A 13,409-nucleotide genomic window follows, 5' to 3' on the forward strand; every position below is an offset into this window, starting at 1 on the left:
TTCCTCCGGGAACCAGGGATTCCATTCCCTGACCACCTTAAGACACATCTCTATATCAGAATGGGAAATGTTAATACCATAGACAGCAAGTGAATGCCTAAGAATACGTAAAAAAGGAGAAGATGAAGATTGTCCTATCACCCTGTAATATAAAGAAAAATAACTTACCCTTCCTTTCAATCCAGCAGGGTCCCTATTCCGGCGCCAATTGTGAACATCTAGAGCATTCGGGTCCCTGGGTAAGGGTCACAAAATAACCAGGACACAGGGGATGCAGAGCCAAGGCAGCAATTGCAACTCTGCATGCTGAAGTTTATTTGCAAGTTCCTTTTATACACTTCTTCTAACAAAGCAAGCAATTATTCAATACCACTTTACCCACATTGTCCAAATATCATGCCTCAGCGGATACACAGAGCTAGATTCAAATTGTTCCTGTTTGTTTGATAAGTACCCTCCTAAAGTTCTTTGTAGACATTATCTAATCCCCTGAGGATGCATTTGTTTCTTCAGAATGTACTGTTACCAGGATAAGTATGCAGGAAGCTTCTTCCTCTTGGCCAAACCATGCAGAACTTGTGCCTTGCGATAAGGGGAAGAGAAGGTTTCCTCCTCCTAACTGAGGTTTGCCTCAGCTGACCTAAATCACAGCCACAGCTCTTGCAAAGTGTCAGGCCTGAGGGAGCTAAACTCTGCACACTTAAACCCCAACAGGATAGAACATTGAAAATCTTGAAGAGGATAATTTTTGAGGAAATCATGTCAGCCTTGACACATTAAGTGCTTTAAACATCCAGTTAGGTCTGTGAGAAGAGGTACAAACCTGTAATCCCAGCTACACTAGTGGCTGACGCAGCAGGATTGCAAGTTTGAGGACTGCTACACCTTAGCAAGACCCTACCTCAAAATGAAAAGTAAGAAGGGCTAAGGATGTAGCTCAGTGGTAGAAATTAGAAATATGTGGAATACTTATAAGCAAACTTACCAAAAAATTTACCCTCAAGGATCATGTACACAAAAGAAATATTTTAAAGGAATTTCTAAAGGATTTGTTGAAGATAAATAAATAAAATACCATATACACAAAAGTCTTTCCCACTCTGGAAGGACTAGAGTGTGTGTTTTAGGGAGGACACTGAAAATCACATCATCTGACATGGGCACACAACTTCCCTTTAGTTCTGAGGATCTACGTTCAGAACTCAGTGATCCCGCAAAGACAAGAGGCTGTTCTACTGAGGAGTCTCCTCAGGGCCCCCTTCACATCCTTGTTCCTCAGGCTGTAGATGAAGGGGTTCAGCATGGGGGTGACCACAGTGTACATCACTGAGGCAATGGAGCTTGCCTGGAAAGAGTGGGTCACAGAAGAACTGAGGTAAACCCCAACTCCTGTTCCATAGAACAAGAAGATCACACAGAGGTGGGACCCAGAGGTGGAAAAGGCTTTATCCTTGCTCTCAATGGAGGACATCCTCATTAAGGAGGAGACAATCTGAGAGTAAGAGAAGAGGATCTCAGTCATAGGAAACACAACCAACAGGGCACCTGCCACATAGTGAAGATGTTATTGATGAGGGCATCAGAGCCAGCCACCTTGAGAAGCTGAGCCAGTTCACAGAAGAAATGTGGGATTTCAGTGCCTATGGAGAAGGTCAGTCGTTTCGCCAGTAGAATCCGAATCAGGGTGATCCAGAACATGATGAGCCCAGCCAACACATCAGAACCAGGAGGACACAGAGCCAGGGGTTCATGATGACTCTGTAATTCAGAGGGTGGCAGATGGCCACAAAGTGGTCAAAGGCCATCACAGTCAGTAAAAAATTATCCACTCCAAGAAAAATAATATAAAAGTACACTTGAGAGAGGCATTCTCGGTAGAAGATGTCTTTGCTGTGTGCCTGGATGTTCACCAGCATCTTGGGGATGGTGGTAGAAGTGAAACAGATTTCCACAAACTACAGGTTGGAGAGGAAGAAGTACATGGGGGTGTGGAGGTGGGAGTCAGAGCTGACAGCCAGGATGATGAGCAGGTTCCCAAACACTGTGACCAGGTACATGGACAGGAACAGTCTAAACAGGGTGGACTGCAGGTCTGGGTCCTCTGAGAAGCCCAGGAGGAGGAGGTGGGATAGGGCTGTGTGGTTCTCTGCTTCCATGTAGCTATTGTATCTTCTGAGTAAAAGAGGAGGGGGGAAAGCAACATTCAAAGACCACTCACCTGGGACCTCATGTAGGTACCACTTTACAATATTATTCTTGGATGGAAATTCTTTACCCTACCGAGTTCTGCCCATGATTGTGATTGATGGAACAAGTGGTACCCCATTTCCAAGTTAAACGTGTATAATTGTTCTGCCTTTATTCAATTTAGCAGAGAACTCTCTTACATCATCCACTCAATCATTTTAGCTCTACTCTTTGAATTAATCAACATAAGTAATTTTCTTCTGCAATAAGTCTCATCCAAAATAAGTGAGGACATTTTAGACCATTGCCTTAATTATCCCATGCTGTTCATTCTATTATCTCCATAATATGGATTGAACATGAATTTTCAGATCCACTCTTATTATATGGCTTGAGACATCCTAGGAATATAAGTTGGTTCTCAGTACCTTATTTATATTCTTTTTAAATATAATACTATCATCACTTCTTTGATTGTGGAATGCAAAAATGCTTTCTTTCATGGTATAATTCCAATAAACCAAAGTTGTGACTTATATAATTATTACTGATCATTTTTAAAATCCTCCTCTAGGATAAACACTTTGGATAACCCCCCACAAGGTATAGAAGAGTTATGATTTAGAAATTGGCTTCTTGAGGACTGGGGTTGTGGCTCAGTGGCAGAGTACTTGCCTCACACATGTGAGGCACTGTGTTCGATCCTCAGCACCACATAAAAATGAGTAAACAAAATAAAGATATTGCATTCATCTATAGCTAAAAAATATTTTGTTAAAAAAATTGGCTTCTTGAATCAAACACTTTGGAAAAGAGTTTGAGTTCACCTGCTTATAGTATGTGTAATCTTAAGAAAGGGTTTTAAACTCTCTTAGCTGAAATTACTTCACCTCTCCAGGAGGGATTGAAAATGTTCACTAAGTAGTGTGGTTGAAGAAGAAAATTCAGTAAGATAAAGATTATCACTTTTCTGCTACAGTTCCTGGGGCATACAGAAAGCATTTTATAAATGTGAGATTTCACAGTTTACTTCATGATAAATGTGTCATCAATATCCCTCTTAACCTGTGGCAGCCCTCAATCCCAGACTTGTGATTACTATCAACACAGTAAGTAGGTCTCTTACCTCTTTTGGCCTCCACAGAGAATCTTTAGTTATGAAGATCCTGTGGCTCCTTCCTTCAGACAAAGATGCCTCCATGATGGATTCTTCCAAGAAGAAGAAAATCACGGGGACTACACAGATGAGTGGAGAGAACATAGGCACCTGCCACTGAAATCGCATGCAAGGAGTGTGTGATTGTGTGTGCCCATGTGCCCACCTGGTGAGTGGTATGCATTGTGTCAAAATTGCAGTTAACTGTCAAAACATATTTGATGACCTACATTTCAATGATTCAAGATTGTTCTATACAAACCATCTAAAATCTTAAAGACATATGTAAGTCTTGAAAATGATAACATTTTTATGATTAAAAACACAATCATCAGAATATTTTATTAAAGACAAAAACATCACAAAGAACCAATTTTTTATGGGAAGTGACTATAAGAACCTTCTTTCAAATAGGAATGTGTGGGCTGGAGAGGAAGTAAGGAGAAGAAGACAGTCTAGGCCAAGAGAGCAGAGTGTGCAGCTGCCCATCAGCTGGTGGGCTGGGTGGGAGGGATTGGAGGCTGTTGTGATGGAGAGCAGGAGCGAGGGGCAGTGGGGAGGGGTGCTAGGTCTAATGTACCTTTACCCTGGTAATTTCATGTTCATTTGTGGCCCTGAAGTTGTGACAGCTTTTTCTCACCATTTGCCTTCCCAAGGACTGCATGACTGCCACAGTGCAGGTGTTGTACAGATACAAATGTTGGATGCACAGTAAACACAAGACCAAACTCTCAACCTTGTCACAAAGGACTTTCCCAAACTTCACATTTCTGAGCATAAATTTAAAAACAAGAGTATGAAAATTAAATAGGGTGCATTCCTATTTTTTTAAGTATTGGGGATGTGGTTCAATGGGAGGGCAGCATGTTGCTAGCATACTCAAAGCCCCGGGCTCAATCCCCAGCATTACCACAAAATAAAACAAAACAATATGATAAACAACATGATAAACAATTCATAGCAGTTCTGGGAATCAAAGTCAGTTTTCTATAATGATGTTTGTAAATATAACCGTTCACAAAAATAGGTGAGTGGAGATAAATTATAACCATAATCACCATACAGAAGGCTATTAGAGAAAATTTAACAGTAATTACTGCTGCTAATAGAACCAGAAAATGTGGATAAACCAAGAAAACAAAGACAATTTCCAATAAAAAAGGATCATTTTCAAACCAGCCAAAAGGAGATGTTACTTGAAAGCCCTAGAGTGTTTGTGTTAAATTCTTGCAAATGCCAAGGAAGTCTGCTCCAACATCATTTGACACTTTCCTGAATATTTTAAGGGACTGGTCATATAAGAAAGGCAATTGGACTGAGTGTTGAATATCATAAATGATTATATCTTTCACAGGAGAATGGATGTATTGGAGAGCAGTGTGTTAAGCAAAATAAGCCTGACTCAGAAACCCAAGGGTCATATGTTTTCTCTCATGTGTGGAAGCCAGAGAGAAAAATGGGAAAAGATCTCATGAAAACAGAAGTGAGAACAGTTAGGTAAATGAAGCAGACAAGGAAGGAGGAAGAGGAGCGGAAAAGGCAGAAATGGAACTGATCAAATTACATTCTGTGCGTGTGTGGAGATGTCGCAACAAGTCCTCCTGTTATGTAGAATTTTTCTGCACCAAAAAAATTTTTAAGAAGAAAAAAATGTATTTTTCATCACATTATTGACACATGCCATTGGGGACACTAAAGTGAGATGATTCCTAAAAAAGAAAAAAAAAAAACTATTGACCTAATAAGAGCTTTCAGTAAGTCAAGTTTTCATTAAAAGTAAGCAGGGTATAAAATTTAAAAAAAATGAATTTTGGAACAAAATCAACACTATTTCGTGTGTAACCTACCTTTGGAGTGTACTTATTGAATAAAAAATTGCATGTAGGAAATGTAACAGGAGCCGACCGCTTATAGCAACCAGTGGGGGAAAGCTGGAGACTATCCAGGAAGTAACTGTTATTGGAGAGAGGCTCTAGACTCCAAAGGGTGAGAAAAGGAGACAGGACAGGAGCTGGGAAATGCAAGAACAGGGATTCCCCTTCACAGACTGAAGACATGGGACCTTCCCAGTATCCATATTCTAGAGGCAAAGGCCAGTACCCATGTTCTTTCCTCTTCCTCTTCTGGCTCCAACAGCCTTGTGAGGACACGCTGACTCTTTCTGATGGCCCCTACAGAAGCTTTCTCTTCTCCAGAATCTGTTCCCAGGAAGTCGGCTTGGGTTTCATGGAGGCTGGATCAGAGAAATACAGGTGAGTTCCACAGGGGCATGTTTACAGTTCCTTGCATCTCAAGGGTCAAATACTCAGAGGAGCTCATTAAATAAATTGTTTGCTATTCTGTCCATTCTACGGGTAATCCATCTTCCTTGAGAGAGAAAGCATATAGCATTATGGAAATTCACAGTCCATTTTGTGTCTATGTTGGTAGGCCTTGATGAATTTAGTTCCTCAAGGAGAAATACTTTTTTTCTTTGACTTGATTTAAAAGTCGTAATGTGTCCCCTAAGGAAAGATTAATTTCAGCAAGGATCACGTCCTAGGAGCATCTCTCTGTGATGTGTCTCCATGAAGACTCTTCGCAGATTTCATGATCTCTTGGGGTCCACAGTGTTATGGAGGAAAGGAGCCATTTATTTTAAAGTTTTATGCTTATTTTTCAAGTTCATTTGTAAAAATTGTCAAATAAAATTGTGTGTATTACAACATGTTTCAGAAGCACATATACAAAGCAGAATGCCTAGATCTAACCAATTATCATCTTTGTTGTGAGAACACTTACATCCAGTCTTTCACAAATACAACATATCATCACTAACTACAGTCACCAGACTGTAATTATGTTTCTCTGATGACTTCCACCTAATTAATTGCAATCTTCTCTCCTTTAATGAACATTTCCCAACACCACCCTCAACCACCCCAGATGTTTAACCACCAATCTGATCTTTGTTTTTGTGAGATCAACATTTTTAGATTCCACATACATGTGAAATCCTGTATTATTGATTTTCTGTGCCTGGCTCATTTCACTTAATCTCACATCCTCCAGGTTCATCTGGGTTGTGCAAAATGACAGGATTTCCTTTTTCATTCCTGGATAGTATTCCGTGTGTGTGTGTGTGTGTGTGTGTGTGTGTGTATCACATTTTTGTTATCGATCCATTGATATGTGCTCAGATTGTCAACAAATATTGGCTCCTGTGAATAGTGTGTCAGTAAACAAGGGGGTGCAGGGGTCTTCCACATGCAGATGTCATTTCCTTTGGATACACACCTAGTCCTGGGATTGCAGGATCTTGTGGAGTTCTATTTTTACTTTTTGAATGTGCCTCCATATGGGTTTCCATACCAGCCTCACTGACATTCTCAGGGCTGCACTAACACACACCCCCAGGAGCAGTTTTTGGGGGCTCCCTTTCCTCCATGTCCTTGCCAACACTCCCCTTTATCCATTTTTCTAACAGCCATTGTGACTGGAGGGACATGAGAGCTCAAGGTAGTCTTGATGATCATTCCCCTAATATTTGCTGATGTTGAGCCACCCTTTTTGGACCTGTGGGCATCTGTAGATCTTCTCATGAGAAATGTCTATGCAGAGTTTTTCCCAGTTTTTAATCAGATGATCTGTTTTCTTCCTGTTGAGTTGTTAAACTTCCTCGAGTATTTGGTGTATTAACCTTCATTGGATGTACAATTTGCCAATATTTTATTCTATTCTGTAGTTTTCACTGTTTGGAGTGTTTCCTTCATAGATTACAAATATTTTAGCTCCATGTAATCCACTTCTGCTCTTGCTACCAATGCTTTTGGCGTCATACCCCAAAATCTCTGCACCAATGAAAACCATAACATGGTTAAAAAACGATAAATTTGCTACACATATTTTACCAAAATAAGACAAATGGAGAGGTAAGTTTGAGATTCCACTGGAGTCTGGAGCTTGGGAGAGAAGTCTGTGGTGGAGACAGAAATTGAAGAGAGTAGGGCACCAACATTTGGGATAAACTAAGCTCAGTTGAGAACCAGCAAGGCAGAACAATTCCAAGGGCGACAGATTAACAGTATTACTTTCCAAGATATGGCCATAATTTTAAAAGCAATATCTTAGGGAAGACAAAATAATCATGTTTAATTTTGTAACAATGAAGTCGAGGACCTTGAAGAACCCCCCAAAGGTGCTATGACCTTGGAGGTCAAATATATTGATTGGGTCTTTATTGGTCTGCATTGATGGGAGAAAATAATTGATTAATTGTACATAGAATAATAAAGTTCCTACTTAGAAAGATGGGAGTTAGAAAGACAAGAAGTTGAAGCCTACCCATAAACTTGTTCTTCTCATCTATAGGACCCATAAAGCTCCCTGACTTTGTGGATCTTGAGGAAAGCCCAAAACTCTCCATGGATTCTGAGCCCACCCAACACAACAGCAAGCACCATTTTGATTCAATAACCATGTGTAATTATTTTGTAGCTATTACCTCTCAAAAATCTTTTCCTGAGCTTTTAACACCACCTCTTCTTGGAATGGTTTTGAAATGTCAAAATTAAGATAACCAAGTAGACGAATATTATAGGATTCTACTCCAATGAGTACATGGAATACTCAAATTCATGGGGATAGAAGTGGAATAGGAGTTACCAGAGGTGGGGAAAATGAAAGAAGGGTTACCTTTAATACATGTAGAGTTTTAGTTGAGATGATGAAAAAGTTTGGTAAATTGATGGTTATAAAATGGAGTGACTGTGCTTAAGGCCATAGAACTTACTCAAAAAATATTGGTGGATAGCCAGGCACGATGGTGCACACCTACTCAGGAGGCTGAGGTAGGAGAATTACTTGAAGCCTAGAGTTTCAAAGCAGCTTGGGCAACATAGTGAGAGACCATTTCAATAAAAATGGTTAAAATTGATCATTGGATGGTTCAATAAGCAAACTGAGATGATGGTTTGATATCCCAGTGGAGCCTGGAGCTTTGGATAGCAGTTTGTGCTGAAGACAGAGACAAATGGAGGACACAGAGACATAGGGCAAAGTCCATGGGTGACGAAGCTACTTATGTTAACTGGAAGGTACAGCTATGAGAGCAAAAGAAATATCACGGAGGATGTTAGAGCATCAGGTTGATCCTGGAACACTTGATTAGAGGTGCTTACAGAGCACTCCTTAAAGGTCAAATGTACGGATTTGGTCTTCATGGGTCTCCACTAGTGGTAGTAAACATTTATTAATTGTTTACAGAGAAAGAGAATTTTCCTGGTGGAGAGTCGGGTGTTGGAAAGGCAGGAGTATCCCAGCCTAAATCCTACCCTGCTGTTCTCATTCTCAGGACCCCCTCATACTCTCTGATTTACATGACTCCCAAAGAAAGTCCTCAAAGACCACACTAGTCTCCATTCACATCAACACTGGGGTGAGCACCACTTAAATTATTATTGTGTAATTATTCAGTTAGTGATGGCCTCTTACAAATACCCTCCTGGGCTTTCCATCCCATCCCTTTGGTTAGTGCTTCATATATTGAGAGGTTTCTGTCTACTTGATAATCCCCTTTCCCTGTGCTCACTCTCTCCTCACCTAACTCACAGGAAGTCTTCATTTCTGACACAGTAGTTTGCCCTGAGGTCTATAGGGACCACGAGTATCCATCCCCCACCATGAGGAAGGGCATTTCCAGTCTTCTGAATCTGGAATGTGCAGTGGCAAAGTCACGAGTGATGACTTCATGTCAGTCCAGCAGGATTCTCAGAGGCAAGCCTAGGGGAGTCCCTGTGGCACTAACATAGCCCCCAGGGAGAAACTCCTGTCTGTGAAATTAAACTCTGTGAAGGGAAGAGCACAGTCAGAGCAGCAGCCTAATGGGCCCTGGGAGACGGTTTTGGAGACAGATAAAGAACTCTCTTTAAGTCTCCAGGAGAAGGAGCTTACTGACTGCAAGCGGTTGAGCAGACCTGAGAAAGAAGACAAACAATTGGAGAACCAAATGTGCCTCCAACAGCTGTCTTTAGAGAGAAGCAAGATGCAGAAAGCTTCCCTTTCTACCCTGTGGGAGCAGAACTGTGTAAAGACCAGGAAGCTGTTAGAACAGTTAATTGAATGAGGTGCTCTGAGGATTTTGTAAGGTTGTGAAAAGTTTAAGTCAGCTTCCAGAGTCCCAGGGCACAGCATCTTTGAACCTAACAAGAGAGGCTGGGAATCCCCTGAATGGAAGGTGTTCCTGTGCCTTCTGGGAAAACTCTTGTGGAAGAGCCAGGGCAGCAAGGGCTTCCATGGAGCCATCTGAAACAGCACTGCACCCAACAGGACTGGGATTAGGGAACCAGCAGAAGTCAACAGTGCAGGACAACTTTAACTAGACTCAAGCTCTAGGGACACAGAGAACAATGGATCTCAACTCATTGTCACCAGATGAGCAGGCTCAGAATCACCTGGGAGCTTATTAGAGTGTGTATTCTTGGCCTCCACCCCGATCTGTGCAATCAGAAACTCCAGGGTCAGGAAGCTCTTTGTGTCTAATAAGCCCTCCAGGTAAATCTTATTTCTCCACAGTGAAAGTTCAGAACAACTACTGTAGGATTTGCTAAAATGGATGGTGAGCTGGGCACAGTGGTGCATGCTTGTAATCCCAGTCTCTTGGAAGGCTGAGGCAAGAGGCTTGCAAGTTCAAAGTCAGCCTCAGCAAGGCCTGAGCTACTTAGTGAAACTCTACCTCAAAATAAAAATAGAAAGGGCTGTGGATGTGGCTCAGTGGTTAAGCATCCCTTCATTAAATCCCCATTACCAAAAAAAAGTGGGGTGATGAAGGACACACACAGTTTTGAGAACGGCAAGGGTCCAAAATACAAATAACAACCTATGCTGGCAAGGATGTGGGGGAAAAGGGAGTACTTGCTCACTGTTGGTAGAACTGGAAATTAGTACAGACATTCCTCAAAAAGTTAAAAAAATAGATCTACCATATGATCCAGTTATGCAGTTCCTTGGTATTTATCTAGAGGAAATGAAGTCAGCATATTTCAGAGTTACGTTCATATTCATGTTTATTGTAGTACAATTGACAATAGCCAAGTTATGGGATCAGCCATCTAGGATCTGTCAATAGATGAATGGATAAAGAAAATGGGATACACACACACACACCACATACACACACACACACACACACACAATGAGATCTTATTTAGCCATAAAGAAAATTTGAATTGTCATTTACAGGAAAATTTGATGGAAATAGAGACCAGAATTTTGAGTAAAATAAGTCAGTCTGAGAAAAGTATTGAATGTTTTCTTTAATCCATGAAAGCTAGGAGGAAAATAACATAAATAAATAAATGGACTCTTTTAAATTAAAAGCGATAATGGAGAGGGCAGAGGAAGGAGGTCAAGGGGAGAGGGGAGAGGGTGGGGGAACAAAAGTGATCAACTTATGTTTTTCTGTATGCACAAACATGCCACCACAAAACCCACCATTTTGTATAATTGATATTCACCAATAAAAATTTTAACTCTAAAAATAAAATAGATGGCTAGCTGATGTTTTCTGACCCTTATACCAAAATGTCTAAGTAAAAATTATTCTTTGTTTTTAAATAAGAAATAAAAATGATATATATTTACAGTGGAAACAAACTGCTGAGAAAATGTGAAGTGTCCTTCCCACAGAAAATAACTGCGTGAGGTAATGCTTATATTAAGTTTCTAGATTCCACCATTTCAAAATATAAAATACTTCTAACCATTATGCCATACGTGTTAGACACATACAATTTTATCTGACAATTTGAAAAATTTAAAAATTGAGAAGAATATTAACAGAAAAAAACTTTTTTTTCCATTCATAACATTATAAACACCAAATGATCCTTTAAGTCCCTAAATATCCTTCTGAGGAGATAGAGCACAGACAGACTGTTCCTGGGATTGGTTCCTTATAGAAAATTAACCTTGCTTAAAGAAAACCTGGTGACTCTAAAATCAAACCAAAGTTAAAACAGTTTCTCTTCAAAGGAAATAAATTCATTTTACCTTATGTTACCTCCATAGACACAAAATTGGCTGAAAAATTGGCACTCTGCCTTCTTGGTTTACAAAGGTACCACAAGGAAGCTGAATTTTTTGGAGGATGGGAAGACAATGCAATGATTAATGAGGAGCTCTGAGAATTTAAACTTTGAGATTTTGGAAACTATAAACGTGCCCAGTTGCCCCTCAAGTGTAATTCTGTGATCTCAGCCTCGGTGCAAACCTCTGTGGGCTTCCTGGGGACAGATCATGAAAAAGAGAAAGCCTCAGTGATGGTCATTGGAGAGAACCATTGTGTCCCACTGAGGCTGATGAGTCAGAAGGAGAACAGGAGAGAACCTAGGTACTGGGCTTTGCCTCTAGCACAATGATACTGGGGAAGTCTCCTGTTTATGCTGTCTATGGGGTGAATCCCTGTACTTTGGAAGAATTTTAGCTTCTGTTGTCCCTTCCAGCTATTCTGTTTCCTTTTCTTACTCTTTGGATTACAGACCCTCTTTCCAATGAAAGTTATACCCTAGTGAGTCCCAAACTTGTCACCATGCTTTCCTATAAAGTATATGCTCTGTGACATATGACACGTGAGCACATAGTTTCTCACTGAGGACCTATTATGCAGAAAGTATTGTCCATTTTGTTCAAAATTGATTGAAATTTTCCTTATGTTTCCTATTTTTTTATTGACAGAATTGACTTACTGTGATCTCTTGTTAGTGCATATTATTATACTTGTCATTTCACATTAGGGTCCACAATATCATCTACCAATAATGTCATTTTTTTCTGATGTCTTATATAATCAGTCCAGTTCCTCTTTTCATATGTCAATCCCTCTAAGTGTTCAGAAAAATATCAAATGCTTTAAGTTGGATGGAATTGTGTTGGCACCTTCACGAGTTTAACACAAATACACTCTGGTGTTTTAACGTAAAAATACCTGTTGACTGTGGTTTAAAAACAACCATTCTGTACTGTATTAGGAAAATGTATTTGGTTGCTTTGTTTACCAGTAGATTGGAACAGGCCTTGGGGTTTACCTCAGTTCTGCTGGGACCCATTCTCCACTGGAAAGCACAATTGTGACAGTGAACCTGGGGAGAATCTTCAGCAGAGCAGCCTCTTGTCCTTGATGGATGGTGTGTACCCTTAAGGCTAATGTGATATCCTAGCTCTTTTTATCCCCTAAATGGCATGCTTGGTTACTTGTATTCTCAAAGCACCTATGACTTTTCTTCTACACCTTTTTTTTTCTCCTCCTAAACTGCGTCTGTATTTCCTTATAACTTTTCTACCCCATATGTGGTTCTTAAAATTTCAAGTTTGGAATGTTTTCTTACACAATGGCCTGTGATTTTCAGCATGATTTAAAACATATATGTTGTGTGCTGAGATGGTGTTCTAAAAAAATTGCTTGAGGGGCTAGGGTTGTGGCTCAGTGATAAAGCACTTGCTTGGCATGTGTGAGGCCCTGGGTTCAATTCTCAGCAAAAGAAAGAAAGAAAGAAAGAAAAAGAAAGAAAGAAAGAAAGAAAGAAAGAAAGAAAGAAAGAAAGAAAGAAAGAAAGAAAGAAAGAAAGAAAGAAATTTCCATTAACAAGTAAAAAATATTTTTTAAAAACTATTACTTTATGATTAATGTTCTTCACCTTGATTTGCTTGTTGTATTCCCTGGAGAAATGGAATGAAAATCCAAGTGCTTACCAGTTCAGGACTCATCATTTCACATATAGAACTTTATTTAATCCCAAAAATATTTATTTGAGGTATTTTATTTCATTCAGTTTCTGAAAGGAAGATCCTGAGGTTGGGGTCCACAGTAACCTGTAACCTGGGTCAATCCCACCCTGTGACTTTTGCTACCCTACTTTTTGTAAGAACATTTTCATTGTATGTATTTTTATGTGTGTGTATCATTGCTTTTATTGATAGACATCAATCTTTTCCAGAGAATAAATATGATTTCTATTTTTTTAAATGTTCTGGCTCTTATTTTGTGGCCTAAGATATCATCTATTCTGAAGAGTGTCTCCTGGGCCATGGA

The 13,409-nt window shown here is 39.9% G+C and overlaps 1 pseudogene; it reads right to left on the reverse strand.

Annotated features, from left to right (window-relative positions):
* Nucleotides 1-1,195: 1,195 nt before the first annotated feature.
* LOC107133860 lies at nt 1,196-2,156 on the reverse strand (annotated as a pseudogene).
* Nucleotides 2,157-13,409: the final 11,253 nt, after the last annotated feature.

The sequence above is a fragment of the Marmota marmota genome, unplaced genomic scaffold (genome assembly GCF_001458135.2).
Source record: "Marmota marmota marmota unplaced genomic scaffold, marMar, whole genome shotgun sequence".
Taxonomy (NCBI): domain Eukaryota; kingdom Metazoa; phylum Chordata; class Mammalia; order Rodentia; family Sciuridae; genus Marmota; species Marmota marmota.